General features: G+C 40.6%; 1 pseudogene; it reads right to left on the bottom strand.

Annotated features, from left to right (window-relative positions):
- LOC102187607 overlaps nucleotides 1–13,154 on the bottom strand; it is a 171,143-nt pseudogene extending 157,989 nt beyond the window's left edge.

The raw sequence follows: 13,475 nt of genomic DNA, 5'->3' as shown, positions 1-13,475 counted from the left end.
GAAAAAGTTGTCTTAAAACTCAACATTCAGAAAACTAAGAACATTGCATCCAGTCCCATCACTTCATAGATTGGGAAATAGATGGGGAAATAATGGAAACAGGCACAGACTTTAGTTTTGGGGGATCCAAAATCACTGCAGATGGTGACTGCAGCCATGAAATTAAAGGACGCTTACTCCTTGGAAGAAAAGTTATGACCAACCTAGACAGCATATTAAAAAGCAGAGATATTACTTTGGAAACAAAGGTCCATCTATTCAAAGTCATGGTTTTTCCAGTAGTCATGTATGAATGTGAGAATTGGATCATAAAGAAGCTGAGTGCCAAGGAATTGATGCTTTTGAACTGTGGTGTTGGAAAAGACCTGAGAGTCCCTTGGACTGCAAGGAGATCCAAACAGTCCATCCTAAAGGAGATCAGTCTTGGGTGTTCATTGGAAAGACTGATGCTGAAGTGGAAACTCCAATACTTTTGCCACCTGATGCGAAGAACTGACTCATTGGAAGAGACCCTGATACTGGGAAAGATTGAAGGCAGGAAGAGAAGGGGATGACAGCGGATAAGACGGTTGGATGGTATCACCGACTCGATTGACATGAGTTTGAGCAAGCTCTAGGAGTTGGTGATGGACATGGAGGCCTGGTGTGCTGCAGTCCATGGCATCGCAAAGAGTCGGACATGAGGAGTGACCAAACTGAACTGAACTTAATATACATTGGCCCATGGACGTGAGATTAGAGAGAGTCTTAGCTTTCTGATGGATTAAATCTGAATCAAAAAGAAAACAAAGATGTTAGTGACTTTAGAATTAATTGTAGTATCAGAGACAAACTGTTTGTTGTAGTTAGGGTTTGGGTTATGTGAAAGGGCTTCCCTGGTGGCTCAGATGGTAGAGAGTAATGAATATGCCTGTGATGAGGGAAGACCTGGGTTCAATCCCTGGGTCAGAAAGATCCTTTGGAGAAGGGAATGGTAACCCACTCCAGAATTCTTGCCTGGGAAATTCCATGGACAGAGGAGCCTGGTGAGCAACAATCTGGTGAGCTACAGTTCATGGGTTCACAAAGAGTCAGACACAACTGAGTGACTAACTCTTTCACTTTATGTAAAAAGGGGAAAACACCCTACAGCTAATGTGTTATACTCAAGGGTAGTATTTCCTTTTCAAAACAAGAACAGAATCAATTGGAAAAATTGCTTTGAGAGAGGCATATGCACTGTGGGGTAACTTTCAAGTGTATCATATACCAGCAACATCAATTATTTTTCTTCCTGTTTATGTTTTATAATAACTTTCATAAATTTGTTAGTTTTAAATCATATTTTGTTTGAAAACACTTCACTGATTCTGAGTCTGCCTTCTCTGAGTTTTTAACATGAAAGTGAAAGTCACTCAATCATGTCCGACTTTTTTGTGACCCCATGGACTATACAGTCCATGGCCAGAATACTGGAGTGAGTAGCTGTTCCCTTCTCCAGGGGATCTTCCCAACCCAGGGATCGAACCCAGGTCTCCCTCATTGCAAGCGGATTCTTTACCGGCTAAGCCACCAGGGAAGCCCTTTTTTTTTTTTTTTTTTTTTTAACATAAATTGAAACACTTTTGGATATTCACCAGCACTACGGACATCAATACATGTCATGTCAAAAACACAGAGGATTGCAACTTTCTTGAAAAAACTACAGGAGATAGTTCTAAAGGGGAATCGGGGCAATGAACCCAGCTTTCAAGGTGTTACATGAAAGCAGAGAATATAAGCAAAGTGTGTTTAATGTTGCCTATTATAAATTTGGCTGTGAGAGTCAAAGTGAGTTGATATTGCAAAGATATATGAGATTGATTTTGCTAGGTATCCAGATTTCTCCTCTTTCCTTATTGTATATCAGCTGCAGTAAAAATGAATTTGTCTTTGGGTGAGGTAGAAAGGATAACTTTACTGCTTTGCCTAACAAAGGAGGCCACGGCAGGCTTGTGCCTCTCAACATTGTGTGTCCCAACCCAGAAAGACTTGGTGAAGAGTTTTACAGCAATGGCTCAAGTATGGGGTTGCTGATAAGGATTAGGGTTTGTGCAGGATCTCAGGTGGTCTGGTCTCCTAATTTTGATGAGTCTCTCTTGTCTCTTTAATCTTAACTTGGGTGGTTTCCTGGATTCTCCTCTCTTGATTAGCAACTGTTTTGCCCTTTAGGAGGGGCTTCTTAGACTCCTCCAGCCGATGCAGGAGACGTAAGTTCATTTCCTGGGCTGGGAAGATCCCCTGGAGAAGGACATGACAACCCACTACAGTATTCTTGCCTGAGAGATCCCATGGATAGAGGAGCCTGGCAGGTTACAGCCCTTGGGGTCACAAAAGAGTCAGACATGACTTAGTGACTAACAATAGCAGTGTTTAAAAGAGGTGATTTAATTCTAGAGCTGAAGATTACTTTATAATTGTATTTGAAACATTCTTCCATTCCTGTTTTTATGTCACTAGAACCAGAGTCTTCCCCAAACACAAGGAGGATGGGATGACTTGCATGGATATTATTAGAAAGCATTATTCAAAATATATGTATTTATATTTTTGCTCTTTCATATCTGCAAAATAGTTTGTATTTCTTTTTCTCTTCAGTTCTTTTTTTCCCTGAACTCACAACTTCTTGGAAAATGTATTGACGATGTTAGCTTCAGTGGACCCTAGGTGGACTTGCTAGGTACCATTTGACTTCAGAATGCTGCCTGTGCATTGGTCCATTCAGGTGGCTGTCAGGTGACCAGTCTCCGAGAGGCTACTGGGTCAAGTTGGGACTTTCTGATCCTGTTAGAAAGCTATCCATTGGAGTACGTTTTTTTTCCCACTCAAGAGCAGTGTCTAAGACAAGCTAGTATCTTCCAATTGTCTAAGGAGAAACCTGATTAACAGAGACCACATTCATTCCATTCCCATGATATTTTAAACATCTCTTTTAGCCCACCTGGCTACCAACCAGTTGTCACTGAATCTTGCTCAGAATGTAGAGAAGTCAACTGCATTTTAGAACATTGACTATTGAAACCTTTACTTCTAGGACTTTAAACACAGAAATCCTTCCATCCTCATTATTCATAATTTGGAGCTAATTTGAAAGGGAAATAAGGGAGTGGAATGGAAATTTAAATATAAGTGCTGCACACATATTATAGTGATGGGTATGTGAAATTTAGCAACATCACCCCTCAAAATGAAGAGGAAAGTCTTAAACGGAAAATTTTTTTTGTCATAGTCGAGGGTATTTTCCATTTCTTGGAGGATGTATAACTAGACCTGTTTGGCTCCCAGTTTCCCACATTCCTGAGGAGTCACACGTGCAGCTTTCTGAACTTTATGGATTTGCAAGAAAGGTCCATAATGTCTAGGAGAAGTCATTTGACTAATCTTGGTGAGCTACACGGGGCAAATAGGGAAGAACAAGTAAAGGATGTTCTTAAATGTAGCAACAGAATATCCAGAGGCACTGCAGATGCTCACAATAGTTTGTTCTCTTATAATTTTTTTTTTTTTTATTGCGAGTCCATTTCCTCTAGGCTACTCGTGGTGACATTAGAGGTGTCACCAGGCCTCATCTTTTTCTTTATGGAAACGTGACAGAGAGTAGAAAACATTTAATTAGTTTTTAAAAAGATCTTGCAGACTCTAGGTCTAGAAAGAGAGAATGAGGTCTTATGTCATACAGAGTAACATAAGTCAGAAAAAGAAAAAACAAATATCGTATATCAAAGCATATATGTGAAACCTAGAAGAATGGTACAGATGAGCCTATGTGCAGGGCAAGAACAGAGACACAGACATAGAGAAGAGCCTGGTGGACACAGCTGGGAATAGAGAGGGTGGGACGAACTGAGAGAGTAGCATTGAAATATATACGTTACCATGTGGAAAATAGATAGCTACTGAGAAGCTGTTGGATAGCATAGGGAGCTCAGCCTGGTGCTCTGTGATGACCTAAAGGGGTGGGATGGGGGCTGGGAGGAAGGTTCAAGAGGGAGGGGATATACGTATACATGTACACTGTATTGTACTGCAGAAATTAACACAACATTGTAAAGGTATTACCCTCCAATTAAGAACTAAAAAAAATAAAAAATTAAATGCGTCTGTTATGTGTTTTCAAAACATAGACAGTAGAGAAATGGATTGCTTCAACATTTTCAATCAAATAAAATTAAATGGAGAACGTGAATGAAAGAGGGATGTTATGCTTTCTATTTAACACTGGATTTCTCACAAAGCTGCAATGCAAACAAGCTAAATGGAATCATTGTTTGGTTTGTTTGCCTTTTTTTTTTTTTTTTTTAGCCACTGCATATCACATTCAATAAATATTACACACACACACACAATTTGTCAGGTTATTTAACAATAACAGAATGTCTTTCAGGCACCTAAAGGGAGTGAATAAACTCTATTGTTTATTTGTGTTCTTGAGAAATTAAGAACATTTTGTTCCTCACATTTTAGATCTCTCACAGAATTCCTGTGGTTGTTGATGCACCTGTAGGTACTGCTGGTCCCCAGGAGACAGGGTAGCCTGTGGGGAACAGGTGTTGAGTAAGGACTAGAATCACGTTATCCATCGTCCGTCATCAGCTGTGGTTCTAATGCTACTTCTGATTATGTTTTTCACGTAAAATAACACCATTAGGGACCTGTCAGTTCCTCTTGCCCTGTGAGTGAAAGATTTTCCTCCAGTGTTCTCATGCAGAGCCCCAGCAGTGTTCTTGTGAGCCTGAATAAATAAGTCTTGAGCCTCCAGCATCTACTGTGGATTCTGCCCATATGCATTTGTGTGTATTACACACCCCAACACACACAACCTTATGAATCAGAGAACAACAAACAAACAAAACAATTCTTAATCTCTACATTATACTCCTTGCTACTATTTTTGTAACTTACATCATTAGTCTTTACCGGATATTTCTATTTAGTTTGCTGATTTTTTTTTAATCTCCTTGATCAACATTAGCTCATTTACTTTCAGACAAAAAATAATTTGAAAATTTTACTTTAAAAAATGTGGTCATGATGAAAGGTGTTCATTTTCTCCGGGAGCCCATCTTTTAGTAATCAAAACAGCAAGTGGCTTTGTTTTTCTGTTTTCGTAGAAGACCAACTGCTTCTGATGTGGGCTTCATAGTCTACCAACGTTTGGTTTCTAGTACCTTTCACTTGCTTCCCAGGTGGTACTAGTGGTAAAGAACATGCCTACCAATGCAGGAGATGTAAGAGACGCAGGTTCGATCTGGGGTCAGGAAGATCTCCTGGAGGAGGGCATGACAATCCACTCCAGTACCCTTGCCTGGAGAATCCCAAGGACAGAGGAGCCTGGAAGGCTACAGGCCATGGAGTTGCAAAGTCAGACATGACTGAAGCTACTTAGCATATATGCACACTTTTTATTTGCTGAGTAATTTCTTTTTTCCCTCTTTCTCTCCCTCCTACCATTCCTCCTCCTTCCCATCTTTCCTTCCTTCTTTGCCCTTATTTCACCACAGATTTGAAATATCTATAAGTAATGATGAAAAATACTCAAAGAGTCTCTCCCTGTTCCCTCTCTCCCACGTGAAGTTGTTGAGAAAATACCCAAAGAAAAATGTGCCATCCATTCCCAAAATCTCTTAATTATCTGATAGTAAATGATATCATATTTATTATTTGATGAGTAATAGTAAATACGATAGCATTTACTATTTATGTTAATTGAGATTTCTCCCTGGAGCATTGTTATATGAATAACACTAATGGAGTAATTATTCTACCTTCTAAATGTAAGAGTGCACATCTTTCCTTGATTTCCCAGAATCATCATTTCATAAGTACAGCTCTCCCAAGTTCTGCAGGATGCTTGCGGGAGATTTTCCAGCTCTTCTAGTGTCAGTGTCACATATTTTCAGGTTGAAAAAATGCAAAACAAATGGTTTTGATTGTTTTGAGATTGTGTCTTGACTCATAAACTGCTCTTTCCAAAATTTCCTTGAAAACATTTCTTCTGACCTACATGCTGGAGCACTTTCCCTCAGATGGGAGCAGAAGATCCCTGAGTTGTGTCATCATGAACCAACTCTCCTGCAATCTCCTCCTGGACAGATGGAGCACCAGCCCTGTGCTCCTGCCAAGAGCTTCCTGTTCTGCAGTGTCCGGAGCCTCTGGGCTTTAAATGCTTAAGTTCTTCAGGATCATGGTCAGCAAAAAGAGTGCCATTGCATGTAGGTCTCCTGTGCTGGTGAGATCACCATTCGGTAATTGGTTCAGTTAAGAGAAAACAAAACAAACAAAAAATTAGTGTCTCTCAGATGTTAGCAAAGAGGTGGCTTCAACATAATGCAAGTCCTTTTTCTGTGAACTACCAGGGAGCTTCCTTTGTCCAAGTTTAATTCCAGAACAAGCTCTAACCTCCCACCTTGAGATGGATGAGAGTTTTAGTGCACGCACGTGCGTGCACATACACACACACATCCCTGGCTGTCTGAAGTCTAAGCTCTAAATGTTGCTCAGTCGTGTCTGACTCCTTGCGACCCCATGGGCTTTTTCCCCACAAGGATCCTCTGTCCATGAGATTCTCCAGCAAGAATACTGGAGTGGGTTGCCATTCCCTTCTCCAAGGGATCTTCCCATTCCAGAGATCGAAACCGGGTCTCCTGCATTGCAGAAAGATTTTTTACCGTCTGAGCCACCAGGCTGTCTGAAATCCCAGGGAATTGTGCCCCCAGCAAGTTAAATGGTGGAGATGGGAGAGTAGGGTGGAAGGTGAATGCACACGCCAGGAGCAGCCGTGTGTGGGCACACCTTGCCATGAGTTCTTCCAATTTTAATTAAACGGAATGAGAAGGAGAATTCCACAGGCAGGTTTGAGTGTTTTTGTAAAACTCAAGTTAGAGATTTTATTAGTTACCTAGGACTGCTGTAACAAAGTACAACAAGCTGGGTGGCTTAACAAGGTTACTGTCTCACAGTTCTGGAGGCCAGGAATCTGAAAACAAGGCAGGGTTGATACCTTCCCGGGGCTTCTGGGAGAAGCTGTTCCATCTTCCCTCCCAGCGTCTCTGGCAGTGCTTGTGTGTCTTGGCTTCTATGTGCCTCACTCTGTAGATGCACGTGGCAATCTGCTCTCCATGTGTGCCGGCGTCCAAATTTCCCTCTTTCATGAGGATGTTTGTCATATGTGATTTAAAGCCATGTTACTGCAATAAGGGACTTACAAATATGTGTGTATACATATTGTTATTGTCACTAAGTCGTGTCCGATTTTGTGCAACTCCATGAACAGCAGCATGCCGAATCCTCTGTCCTTTACTATCTCTAGGAGTTTGCTCAAACTCATGTCCATTGAGTCAGTGATGCCATCCAACCATTCAATATATATACACATATTAATGTATATATGTTCCAAATAGGAAAAGGAGTATGTCAAGGCTATATATTGTCACCCTGCTTATTTAACTTCTGTGCAGAGTACATCATGAGAAATGCTGGGATGGAAGAAGTACAAGCTGGAATCAAGATTGCCAGGAGAAATATCAATAACCTCTGATATGCAGATGACACCACCCTTATGGCAGAAAGTGAAGAGGAACTCAAAAGCATCTTGATGAAAGTAAAAGAGGAGAGTGAATAAGTTGGCTTAAAGCTCAACATTCAGAAAACTAAGATCATAGCATCTGCTCCCATCACTTCATGGCAGATAGATGGGGAAACAGTGGAAACAGTGTCAGACTTTATTTTTGAGGGCTCCAAAATCACTGCAGATGGTGATTGCAGCCATGAAATTAAAAGATGCTTACTCCTTGGAAGGAAAGTTTTGACCAACCTAGATAGCATATTGAAAAGCAGAAACATTACTTTGCCAACAAAGGTCCATCTAGTCAAGGCTATGGTTTTTCCAGTGGTCATGTATGGATGTGAGAGTTGGACTATAAAGAAAGCTGTGGACCAAAGACTTGATGCTTTTGAACTGTGGTGTTGGAGAAGATTCTTGAGAGTCCCTTGGACTGCAAGGAGATCCAACCAGTCTATCTTAAAGGAGATCAGTCCTGGGTGTTCATTGGAGGGACTGATGCTGAAGCTGAAACTCTAATACTTTGGCCACCTCATGCAGAGTTGACTCATTGGAAAAGACCCTGATGCTGAGAGGGATTGGGGGCAGAAGGAGAGGGGACGACGGATGATGAGATGACTGGATGGCATCACCGACTTAATGGACATGAATTTGAGTGAACTCCGAGAGTTGTTGATGGACAGGGAGGCCTGGTATGCTGTGATTCATGGGGTTGCAAAGAGTTAGACACGACTGAGCGACTGAACTGAACTGAACTGATGTATGTATACATAATCAAATGCATAGTACTATTTTGAACAAACAGGTCAATCTATAATAGGGAAAATAAAACTTTTTATTTACCTCAACGTATTCCTTCTTTGATTCTCTTCCTTTAGGTGGATCTGAATTTCTGACCTACATCATTTTCTTTCTCTCTAAAGAATCTTTTAAAACATTTCTTGCAAGGCAGGTCTCTTGGTTATGGATTTCTTCAATGTTTGTTTACCTGAAAAATCTTATTTCTTCTTCACTTCTGAAGGATAATTTCAAAAGTACAGAATTTTAGGTTAGTGGGGATTTTTTTCTCTACACTTATTTCAGTCACTCTTTTCTGGCTTGATGGTTTCTAAAGAGAAGCTGTTGATACCATAATTTTTATCTTTGGTCCTCTATACGCAATGTGATTTTTTTTCCTCAGGCTTCTTTCAAGATTTGGTACTTCATCTTTGATTCTCTGCAGTTTGAATACGATAGCTTCCACTGTAGTTTTATTTGCATTTATCCTTTTTTCTATTCTCTTATCTTGTTCTGTAGTTTGGTGTCTGAGGTTTATTTTGGAAAATTCTCAGTCATTATTGCTTCAAATATTACTTTTATTTCTTTCTCTTTTTTTCTTAAGGTATTCTCATTATGCACATGTACACTTTTACAGTTTTCCTACAGATCTTTTACCTACTTTGCTGAGATGTTGTAAGGATTCAATGAAACAATATGTTCAAAATGCTTAGCACAAAGCCTAGAACATAGTGCATGCATGCTGAGTCGCTTCAGTTGTGTCTGACTTTGTGCGACCCTGTGGACTATGACCCGCCAGGCTCCTCTGTCCATGGGATTCTCCAGGCAAGATTACTGGAGTGGGTAGCCATTCCCTCCTCCAGGGGATCTTTCTGATCCAGGGATCAAACTCGTGTCTCCTGCACGGCAGGCTTATTCTTTACCACTGAGCCACCAGTACCTAGCACTAAAACTGGAGGAACTCTGCATGCTGTCTCAAATAGAAAAGCAAAACATGAGTAGTGGTCAGAGCAGTTCTTGGATTTATAGCACTTTTTTAGAATTTTAAGAGGTAAAGTCATATTTAATTCTGTCTGGATAAGAAAGCAATGTTTTAGCAGTGGGTACAACTATTGAAGTGTTTAATGTAGGGACAAAGCAACTTAATTTCCATAAACTATCAAAGTTGATTCCTGAGTTATTAGTCTCTATGTCAACAAGAAAATGATCATGCATTTTACCAACAGTTTAACGTTTGGTACATTATGGTCCTCAGATTCTTTTTCTCTTTGAAACTTACTTGCAATTATTTTTCTCCCTTAAACCATGAAAGTTCCTTTCAACAACTCATGGGAGTTTTCCAGAATTTTCAAGAGCAAGTAGTATCCATTTACCTTGTTTTTTCCCTACTCTTAGGTATATACACCAATGAATCAAAAACAGAAACTCAAATAAGTTAATTGTACACCTATGGTATTAGCAGCATTAGTCATAATAGTCAAAAGGTACTCATTCACAGATGAATAGACACACGTGGTCCAACCATACAATGGTATATTATGCAGCCAGAAAAAGGAATGAAGCACTGACATGTGTACAGTACAGGTGAGCTTTGAAAACATCATGCCAAGTTAAATAAGCCAGACTCAAAAAAAGAAACAGATACTGTGTAATTCCACTTACATAAGGTACCTAGGATGGGAAAAAATCATGGAGACAGAAAATAGCTTAGGGAATGGGGGAGAGAAAAGCAAGGAGTTTTGCTTAAAGTTGACAGTTCTTTGGGTGATGGAAAAGTTTTGAAGACAGACAGTGTTTATGGCTGCACAACAATGTGAGAGCGGAATTAATGCCACTGAACTGTACACTTAAAAATGATTATGATGGCAAAGTTTACATTATACATATTTTACCAAACACAATAAACTATCATGAAATCTTTCCATGTGACACAATAGATAAATTTTAAACACTATATTGATGTCAAATATGCTCCATTAAAAAGAAAAAAACCCAATTCCAAGTAAAGCATGTTTTGAGTAAGTATAAATACGTTCTCCGACTGATTATATTCTTTGCAGCCAAAGATGGAGAATCCCTATGTAGTCAGCAAAAACAAGATTGGGAGCTGACTGTTGCTCAGATCATGAACTCCTTATTGCCAAATTTAGACTTAAACTGAAGAAAGTAGGGAAAACCACTAGACCATTCAGGTATGACCTAAATCAAATCCCTTATGATTATACAGTGGAAGTGAAAAATAGATTTAAGGGACTAGATCTGATAGAGTGCCTGATGAACTATGGATGGAGGTTCATGACATTGTACAGGGAGCAAGACCATCCCTAAGAAAAAGACATGCAAAAAAGCAAAATGGCTGTTTGAGGAGGCCTTACAAATAGCAGTGAAAAGAAGGGAAGTGAAAAGCAAAGGAGGAAAGGAAAGATATACCCATTTGAATGCAGGGTTCCAAAGAATAGCAAGGAGAGATAAGAAAGACTTCCTCAGTGATCAGTGCAAAGAAATAAAGGAAAATAACAAAATGAGAAAGACAAGACCTCTTCAAGAAAATTAGAGATATCAAGGGAACATTTCATGCAAAGATGGGCTTGATAAAGGACAGAAATGGCATGGACCTAACAGAAGCAGAAGATATTAAGAAGAGGTGGCAAGAATACACAGGAGAACTGTACAAGAAAGATCTTCATGACCAGGATAATCATGATGGTGTGATCACTAACCTAGAGCCACATCCTGGAATGTGAAGTCAAGTGGGCCTTAGGAAACACAGTTTAATCACTACGAACAAAGCTAGTCAAGGTGATGGAATTCCAGCTGAGCTATTTCAAATCCTAAAAGATGATGCTGTGAAAGTGCTGCACTCAATATGGCAGCAAATTTGGAAAACTCAGCAGTGGCCACAGGACTGGAAAAGGTCCGTTTTCATTCCAATCCCAAAGAAAGGTGATGCCAAAGAATGCTCAAACTACCACACAATTGCACTCATCTCACAGGCTAGTAAAGTAATGCTCAAAATTCTCCAAGCCAGGCTTCAGCAATACATGAACTGTGAACTTCCAGATGTTCAAGCTGGTTTTAGAAAAGGCAGAGGAACCAGAGATCAAATTGCCAATATCCGCTGGATCATCGAAAAAGCAAAAGTGTTCCAGAAAAACATATATTTCTGCTTTATTGACTATGCCAAAGCCTTTGACTGTGTGGATCACAATAAACTGTGGAAAATTCTGAAAGAGATAGGAATACCAGACCACTTGACCTGCCTCTTGAGAAACCTGTATGCAGGTCAGGAAGCAACAGTTAGAACTGGACATGGAACAACAGACTGGTTCCAAATAGGAAAAGGAGTACGTCAAGGCTGTATATTGTCACCCTGCTTATTTAACTTCTATGCAGAGTACATCATGAGAAATGCTGAGCTGGAAGAAGCACAAGCTGGAATCAAGATTGGTGGGAGAAATATCAATAACCTTAGATATGAAAATGACACCACCTTTATGGAAGAAAGTGAAGAAGAACTAAAGAGCCTCTTGAAGGAAGTGAAGAGGAGAGTGAGAAAGTTGGCTTAAAGCTCAACATTCAGAAAACTAACATCATGGTATCTGGTCTCATCACTTCATGGCAAATAAATGGGGAAACAGTGGAAACAATGGCTAACTTTATTTTGGGGGCTCCAAAATCACTGCAGATGGTGACTGCAGCCATGAAATAAAAAGACACTGACTCCTTGGAAGGAAAGTTATGACCAACCTAGACAGCATATTAAAAAGCAGAGACATCACTTCATCAACAAAGGTCCGTCTCGTCAAGGCTGTGGTTTTTCCAACAGTCATGTATGGATGTGAGAATTGGACTGTAAAATTGGTGATGGACAGGGAGGCCTGGTGTGCGGCAGTCCATGGAGTCGCAAAGAGTTGGACATGACTGAACGACTGAATTGAACTGAGTCTACACAGATCAGTTTCCAAAGCAGAAAGAAATCTGACCAGAATTTGACTGACCCCACTGCAGTGGCTCAGGGGAACTGGGAAACCACTGGTTGTGATGGTAGAGTTCTGCAGCTAAACAGGATTAGAGGAATGAACCATAATACACAATATGGTTGGGTGTCTGAGGTCATCAGTGGAGCTCCATACTGTGAGCAAGGACCTGTGGAAAACTGATGCTCCTACCTTGTTAATGGTTCCTCTGTTTTCAACAACTCCTTCAGCACCAACTATGACAAGATCCACTTTCTCCATGATGTAGCCAACTGCAGCATCAGGGACCACAGTGAAGGGGACACTGAGTGAGCAGAGGGCTTTGACCATCTTCTTACCTGATAAGACAGGCTGTGACTCTGTAATGTACACAGTGAAATGCTTCTTGGTGCCAGGGCAGCTTCCAAGACTCTCAGCACCACTCTGGGCTAGGTGCGCATTAATACTCTTGCCCCATCTTTGATCAAAGTATGGCACAGATCTGCAATTTTATTTCTCGACAGTGATATTCTCCTGAGGAAAATCTCTCCCCGCTCATCACGATCTTTTTACATTTGGAGTAATCAGAGTATTCCAGGGAAGTACGGCTGATGAAGCACAGGAAGAGCTCACCACCTGACAACATGGCCACTGAAGAGTCCATGCCACTGGGTTTCTGTGGCCCTGGTGAGATTCGCCCTCAGGCCCTGGGTTGTCTCCCCTGTATCTCTTCTCAAGTACTCCAGCAAAGTCTGGATGGCAGCTACTGCTGAGGCCATGTCAGGATCTTCTTTGATCTGAGACTTAAAGTATTCAATTAACTCCTTGTTGTCCATGGTGCCCTCTGGACTGCAGAGCCGGAGAGGCCCTGAGCCATGCGCAAGGCCTGATTAGGTCCTGCCACCGTGTGGACTCCACACTGCATTGACTAACAGTGTGAGGCCTGGCTCTACACTCCGCTTCTCTCCATTAACTTTTAAAATGTATGATTTTTTTCCCCCTGCAGGATTTGTTTATGTGGATATTGTACTTTCCACAGAAATGGTATTTAACGTTAGGTACTCTTTCATAACTTCCATATTTTACATGGAGTTGTATTTCGTATATTACACATTCTCATGTATAGTAGTCTTCTGGGACTGACATAACAAATTGCTATAAAC

The sequence above is a fragment of the Capra hircus genome, chromosome 14 (assembly GCF_001704415.2).
Source record: "Capra hircus breed San Clemente chromosome 14, ASM170441v1, whole genome shotgun sequence".
Taxonomy (NCBI): Eukaryota; Metazoa; Chordata; class Mammalia; order Artiodactyla; family Bovidae; genus Capra; species Capra hircus.
The sequence above is the reverse complement of the archived record's forward strand: the minus strand, read 5'-3'. Positions and strand labels throughout refer to the sequence as shown.